At 44.0% G+C, this 7,294-nt stretch overlaps 1 pseudogene; it reads right to left on the bottom strand.

Moving 5' to 3' along the window:
- Positions 1-6,585: 6,585 nt before the first annotated feature.
- LOC101980904 lies at positions 6,586-6,974 on the bottom strand (annotated as a pseudogene).
- Between the last annotated feature and the right edge of the window lie 320 nt (positions 6,975-7,294).

The following is a 7,294-nucleotide window of genomic DNA, read 5'->3' as shown; positions in this document are numbered from 1 at the left end:
GCCAGCTGTGCCGGTCCCTGCTGCTGCCTCGCCGGACCCCTCTGGACCCCGCCGCTTGCCTCTGCCTCCACGCCGGTCCCCGCCACTTGCTTCTGTCGCCGCCGGTCCCCCAGAGCCTATTTTTGATTGCAGCGCTGTGTCGCTCCGCCGCCGCCGCGACTGCGCCGCTGCTCCGCTGCCACCGCGACTGACACACTTTAATTGTAGTAAGTCTTTGGGATGGCCAACCTTGGTTGTCAGTTTTATAGACTTGAGAAGAGGGATGTCTTGGAGTTATGAAGTTTTTGTCACACACTTTGTTTTTTTTTCTTTTAACGTGGTTTTGGTTATTTGTCTCCCTGGGATTTTATGTCAGTTTTAGGGTCAACTTGCTGATTTCTGTATAAAACAGAACAAAACAAAAAGGATTGGGATTATGTTGCTACAGAACTACAGTGATCAAAGCAATGTGGTAATGCTATATGGAAAGAAAAATCAGTTAAATTGAATTAAAAGTCCAAAAACAAATCCTATGTTTATGTTCAGCTGATTTTTATTCACAAGTGTGCCTGTGCAGTTCGGGGTGGGGGAGGGGGCAGAATAATGGTCTTTTCAACAACTGGTTCTAAGACAGACAGATGGATGCAAATTTACAATTATCCAAATAAATGTGATCCCACACTGCCTACCATTTAGAAAAATCAACTTGGAAAGTGTACAAAAATCTATGCAAAAGGATGAAAACTAGAAAACTGTTTGGCCTGAGGGTTAGGCAGTGTTTTCTCCTCTGCCCCCAAACAATGAAGCGGTCTTTAAGAGTCAGCTTTACAGTTGGCAAGTTCAGTTATGCAGCTATGCGTTATTCCTGCTGTAGAGGGACTCTAAATGTCAGCTCTGTGATGCAGCTCACATAGGTATGCCTGGTTAGATGGTGTGTACATGTGTGTGCATGCATTAATGTTCACACGTATACACACACAACACACACGTATGATGAACAGTCACAAAGTTGAACTCGACCTCTTCCTAGGTTGCTAACAAAAACCATCTCTCCTAATAACTCAGGAATTGCAGTCATTCTGGTCTTGAAACAGCTTTAAATATAACTCGGACATTTTAAACAGAAATGAAACTGAGTTTAATGAACTATGAGAAGCATGCATGTTCTGGTGGTTTCTTTGGAAACTGAAACCAAAAGAGAGAGTCAGCCCTTCCCAAAAGAGCCTGTGCAGTTGTGGGATAACATGGGGAAGCCCTCTGGCTTTCCCTGTGTTGTCACACGCTCCAGCCATGGAGCTTGTGTTGGAGGGTAAGTGCTTTCAAAACTATCTCACTGAATGTTAAAGCAATGAAGAGGACATGGTGGTAGCTCAGCCAGGTGCAGTGGCAAAGCGTTATCAACCCAGTTCTCCTGCCTCTCTGGTGTTTGCTGCAAAACTCAACCACATATGTGAATGAACTAAGATCATTGAGTGTTTCCTGTGTGCAGGTGTAACCCTGTATGTAGTACCTGTATGAGCTCTCATTTACTACTTAGATTATCCATACTGTTGTGTAACATTGTCCTTCCTGCAAGAAGCTCCTTAAGCAGGCAAGCAAACAACTCAAAACGGCTTCAGAAAGTCCCTGAAACTGACCAGATTCACTAGGCCCCTCCCTGCCAGAGTAAGCAATAAAAGCTGAGAGTTGGCAGGGCATGGTGGTGCAGGCCTTTAATCCAAACACATTGGATGCAGAGGCAGGCGAATCTCTGTGAGTTCCAGGCCAGCCTGGTCTACAGAGCTAGTTCCGGGACAGCCAGGACTGTTACACGAAGAAACCCTATCTTGAAAAACAAACAAAAATAAAATAAAACAAAGCTTAGAGGCCCTCTCAGACGAACTGAACTGCCACCAGATAGCTGCCCGGAAGAAGCAAAACCAGAAGAGCTATCTGAAAGAACTTTAGAACAACTGAGGCACCTGGAAAGGAGAATCTACAACTTGTCTAGAAGCCTACAAGGTGTGTAGTGGGCTTCAGGTTCCTAGCTTTGTGAGTTGTCACCCATGTTCCAAGGGGCTTTGGTGATGGAGTCATTTCTGCTCCCGTAAGTAAGTATCCCTTCGCCCATATTCCTGCGAGCAACCTGATCAAGCCCATTGGCTTCCCAAGTTGGACTTTGCTGGTATCTGTACTTCGGTCTATTGTGGGATCCCTGCCCAGGGTGAGATGATGTGTATGTTGCATCTGCACAGGTAAAGTTTTGTCACACAACAGCTGCCAAAAATCAAATTGATTAAAAACACAATAAACTAAGAACGCGGATATGTGAGTAGTTTAAAAGTAGGGAGGGGAGCTCCCAATGGCTGAAACAGAGGGAAAAAAGATGAGATGTTAGAACCTGGGTCCTGGAACATTGCACGGTTGGGCTGAGTTGAACTGTGGCATCTCATCTCTCTGAATTTATGAGGCTGTGATGTCATCAGTGGACACATGTCTGATGTCTCTCATAGCTGCCAGCACAGTGGGACTTTTCTTCATTTGCCTACCCAGGGCTTGAGCTGGTCACACTTACCTTTCATTCTGAGGGCTTGACAAAATCTCTTTCTTTCCAGATATGCCACAAGCCACACCTCCTGACTGACTGATGTCATAGCTGTGGGTGTGTCCCAAGTGCTTTGGGTATCTGGGAGAAGTGTTAGTACTTAGATGGCCTGTTCTGCGATCTAGGCAGAGGGCCTGTTTGCACTTTGAAGACCTCCCGAGTGTGACTGACCCTGCTGAAAAGATGCTGTCTTGCGTGCCGTGTTTACCCCTTGAATTGGTTTCTGTTCTGTTGCTACAATGAAATAGTGTGACCAAAAACAACTACAGAAGAGTTTATTTTGGCTTATGGTTTCAGAGAGATAACGTTTACACTGGTAGACTATTTTTCTGATTTGTCTCTTCATCCTTTGGGATAAATATACTTCCTTTATGAAATGCTTTTATTTATTTATTTTATGAAATGCTTTATGCATCTCCTTTGTCCCCCTCCATCCTCATGCACAACTTCCATCACTCATTTCTCCAACAGACAATTACATACTGTTTATTGAGGTCTTATTATAAATGTTCTCTTGTTAATGAATGGACTTTGCTCTTGTTTTTTTTTTTTTTTAGACAAATTAGGCAGAACTATCTAAGGATAGACACACGTTCCTCCTTCTTCATATAGTCATTACCTACAACACACATGGTAATGATGTATAAAGCAATTTGCAGGTTAAAACAGAAGGGCTGTATTTTGTTTGTCTGATTGATTGTTTTGTTTCTCGATACAGGTTTTACTGTGTAGCCCTGACTGTCCTTTAACTCACTTTTTAGACCAGCCTGGTCTCAAATCCACAGAGATTTTCCTGCCTCTGGAGGGCTGGGATCAAAGGCGTGTGGACTGTAGATTTAAACAAGGCAGAACATACCAAAGTGTAACATCTCAGGTCTGAGATGTGGCGAAATGAAGCACGTTTTCCAGAGCTGCGTGTTAGGGAGGCAGCCACTAGCAGGCTTCTCTCTAATCCATCTGAGACTCAGAACTCAGCAGGAGGCTAAAGACGCTGTGACAAAATGAACCATCTATCTACACGGCAATAGTTTTAACATTGATGATTTATGGCTCTTTGCAGGAACTACTGGCCTTAAGCCAGGGGGTCCCACAGTAGCTGCCAAAGTTGTCACTTACAGTCTCCAACCACATCTTCCAAGCTCACCCCACTGTGAAGACAGTGTTTCGGGTACCCTGGCTACTAGGGCTTATAATATATTAGGTAGCCAGAAACTTCAGATTGTTCACATGAAGACTGGGGTCGGCTTTGGGACCAGCCAGGGCCAGCCCAGGCTAAATTAACTTCCACACCTTCCTCCTCATGTCTCTTGCCCATCCCGGTGTCCTGCCAAGTATCTGTTTCTTCATGAGGTTTTTTTTTTTTTTTTTCCTAGATGTGGCTTGGCAACCATTCAACTCTCAAGTTCCTTTCTTTGAAATGTACATATTAGAGAATGTCACTTTAGTATCGCAGACATAAAGAATGTGCCTGGATCCCCCAGGAACTGGAGTTGCAGACAGTCACGACTGCCGTGTCAAATAAGTTCTGGGAATTGAACCCGGGTCTGCTAGAAGAGCAGCAATGAGATGTCTCATTTAAACTCTGGCTTCTGGACTCTGCCTTCATGTGGAGAAATCAACCTTCCATAGATATCTGTTTTCTAGAAGGAATGGAACAAACACTAGAAGGTTTAGGTAGCTCTTAAAATTTCCTCTTGAAGTCAACTTTCTTTGCTAACTACAGGTGTGTGGTGGGAGAAACCCTGGCGTGCTTCCAGCGGTCAGCACGGGCTGGATCTCCACAGGCGAGAGGACAGACAGGACGTGAAGGGCTAACGACCAAAACTTTATTAAACGATCACAGAGAGATAGTCCCCAACCCAGAGAACTTCACCCTCCTGGGGTTCTTTAAATCTCCTTCCTCCAAGAAACCAGAATCTGTCCTAAGAGCTTTAAAGTTATTAGCATATAAAATCTAAAAGACACTCTTGCCAGAATTAGTGCTGCTCTTCTAGATTGGAGAATATTCTTAGTTCCCACGGTCACATTCACTCAAGAGAAAAAGAATACATTTTAGGGGAATATGGCTCCTTGTAGCAAGAGACCCCATGTTCTACTCACAATGGTTAAAAGTAGTCTTCCAGTGATAGTGATAACATTTTTAAAAATCGAGATAGAATTTCAAGGAGCTCAGGCTGGCCGCGAACTCACTGTGTGTTGTAGGATAACTCTGAACTTCAGAACCAGCTGCGAACACCTCCGTATTGGTGGGATTGCTCAGTCCTGGGGATGCAACGCTGAGTTTTGTGTATATTGGTCAAGCACTCGCAACCATTTTTTTATAGGCGCTATTTAAGACCATTTAGACCTACCATTTAAAACCAGTTTTATGGCTACTTCTCTTTATTAAGGGTCTATTTTTCCTTAATGTTCATACCATACTGATATAATAAAGGGAATTCAGAAAATTGGAAAATGAAATTTCTCCATAATTTTACTTACTTTAGGGTATTTTATCATAGCAGTTAAGACAAACTGACATCCAAAAAAAGATATCATTAGCCCACAACAGAAACATTTGAACTATTTCTATATTAACATATAATATTAGTAATTGAGTATGTATATATTGGAATTGGAAAGATTCACATCATCCTGTATTCAGTGTAGCCTTTTATAATTCCATAGTAATTCCAAAGAGTGTGTCTTTTATATCATTAAATATTCTTTTGTGTACCAGCCATTTCAGACCTATCCCAGAACCTCTGTCCCTTCCCCTCACTCAGGACTGGAAAGAATTGCTGTTTTACCATGTGATTGCAACTCATGGGGTGTCTTCATTCACTTCGCCCTCACACATATCCCCTGATGGCACTGGATCGAGAGCTAACTCAAATTGGGCCAGTTGGGTTCTTTTTTCCAAGAATTTGCTGTGAACTGTTGCTATTGACTTCATATTGTGTGGTGCTGGAATTAGAACCTTCACACAAGTGAAATAAGTATCCTTATAAGGAGAAACAAGACAGACTGGAGAGGTGGCTCTGTGCATCACCACGTGGCTGTGGCTTACCATGTAAAGTTCCATCTGGCATCTGGCATCCAGCATCTGTCCCAGCGGAGCTACGTGTCTTTTCCTTGACTCTGCCTTCTCTCTCTCTCTCTCTCTCTCTTTCTCTCTCTCTCTCTCTCTCTCTCTATATATATATATATATATATATATATATATGTGTGTGTGTGTGTGTGTGTGTGTGTGTGTGTGTGTGTGTATGTGTATGTGTGTATGTATCTTACAGCCTGGCTATATTCTGTTAAGCCTATTGGCCGAAAGCAGCTTCTTTATATCATTAACCAATAATATATAGAAGGACTTCCCACACCACTTCTAACTGTTTCATTCGCTTACCATGTTTAGGATGTTGGCACTGAAGTCACTTCGTTTCACTCTGGCCATAGTCCTAGAAGATATCAGGACTTACACCAGCCCTTTGCTTCATTTTAAGTGGTTGTTAGTTGGTTTAGTATGAATTTCTACAAATAAATTGCAATATTATAAGTGGTTGTTGCACAAGACTCTGTCTAGTCAAGATCTTCTCTTACAGAAAATAGAGAAACATTAGCTTCTTCAGTAAAATACTTAGGAGGGTTACACTCTCCTCTCTCCACTGTATACCTTTGATGACAGTCTCTGCAGACCTGACTTATTGGCTTATTTCTGTTTCTCTAATTGTCCGCTTTGCTTTTCCACAAGCATCCCATGGGTCACTTTAGCATGTGCTGTATGTATATTTGGGCATGTGTGTGAGTATATATGTATATAAAGGTATATGTGCTTGTGCATGGCAGAGGCAGAGATCAACCTCCAGTGTCACCCCTTGGGAGCCAGCTATCTTGGTTTTTGGGGTTTTGTTGGTTTTCAAATGAGAGAGGTTCTCTCACTGACATGTGGGGTTCTCCAATCAGGCAAGGCTGACTAGCCATCAAGCCTCAGATCTCATCTTGTTTTCACCACCCCAGGACTAGGATTATTAGCACCATGCTGGACATTTTTTTTTTTTTTTGCGCCACAGCAACGTTTATTGAGAACGGGGAGGGGATCAGTCCTTCTTGGCTGCCGCCTTCCTCATGGCGGCCAGCACGTTGCTCAGCTCCTCCCGCTTCCTCTTGGCGCATACGTGAGTGCCCACCCGCTTCTTGGTGAACTTGAGCGCGCGCTTGTCCTTGGACACCTTGAGCAGCTCCATGGCGCGCAGCTCGTAGGGCGCGAAGCCGCACACCTCCCGGATCATGTCCCGTACGAACTTGGTGTGCTTTGTGAGGCGCCCCGCAGCCAGCTGTGCCTCTGGTGGCTTACGTTCTTCGTCACCTTGTGGCCCTTGTTGAGGCCCACGGCCATGGGGTAGCACAGGGCCATGGCTGCTCCTCTCCGATGGCGGCCGTGACAGGCTGGACATTTTTTTTAATATAATTTCTGAAGATCAAACTCAGATCTTCTCGTTTGCATGGCAAGCCCTCCCAACACACCCTTTTCATGAGCTTTTGATGTGGGATTCCCCTCTGTATGCTGTGAATACCACTGGTTAATAAAGAAACTGGCTTGGCCTGGTAGGGTAGAGTAGAGCTAGAAGGGGTGTGGGGGGGAACTAAAGTGAATGCTGGGAGAAAGAAGGGCGGAGTCAAGAGAAACCATGGAGCCACTGGAGACAAATATGCTGCTAGAACCTTTTACCTTGTGGTAAAATAAAAAAATAATGG

Source organism: Microtus ochrogaster, chromosome 16, assembly GCF_000317375.1.
Source record: "Microtus ochrogaster isolate Prairie Vole_2 chromosome 16, MicOch1.0, whole genome shotgun sequence".
In the NCBI taxonomy this organism is placed as follows: domain Eukaryota; kingdom Metazoa; phylum Chordata; class Mammalia; order Rodentia; family Cricetidae; genus Microtus; species Microtus ochrogaster.
This window is presented reverse-complemented; position numbering and strand designations above follow the sequence as displayed.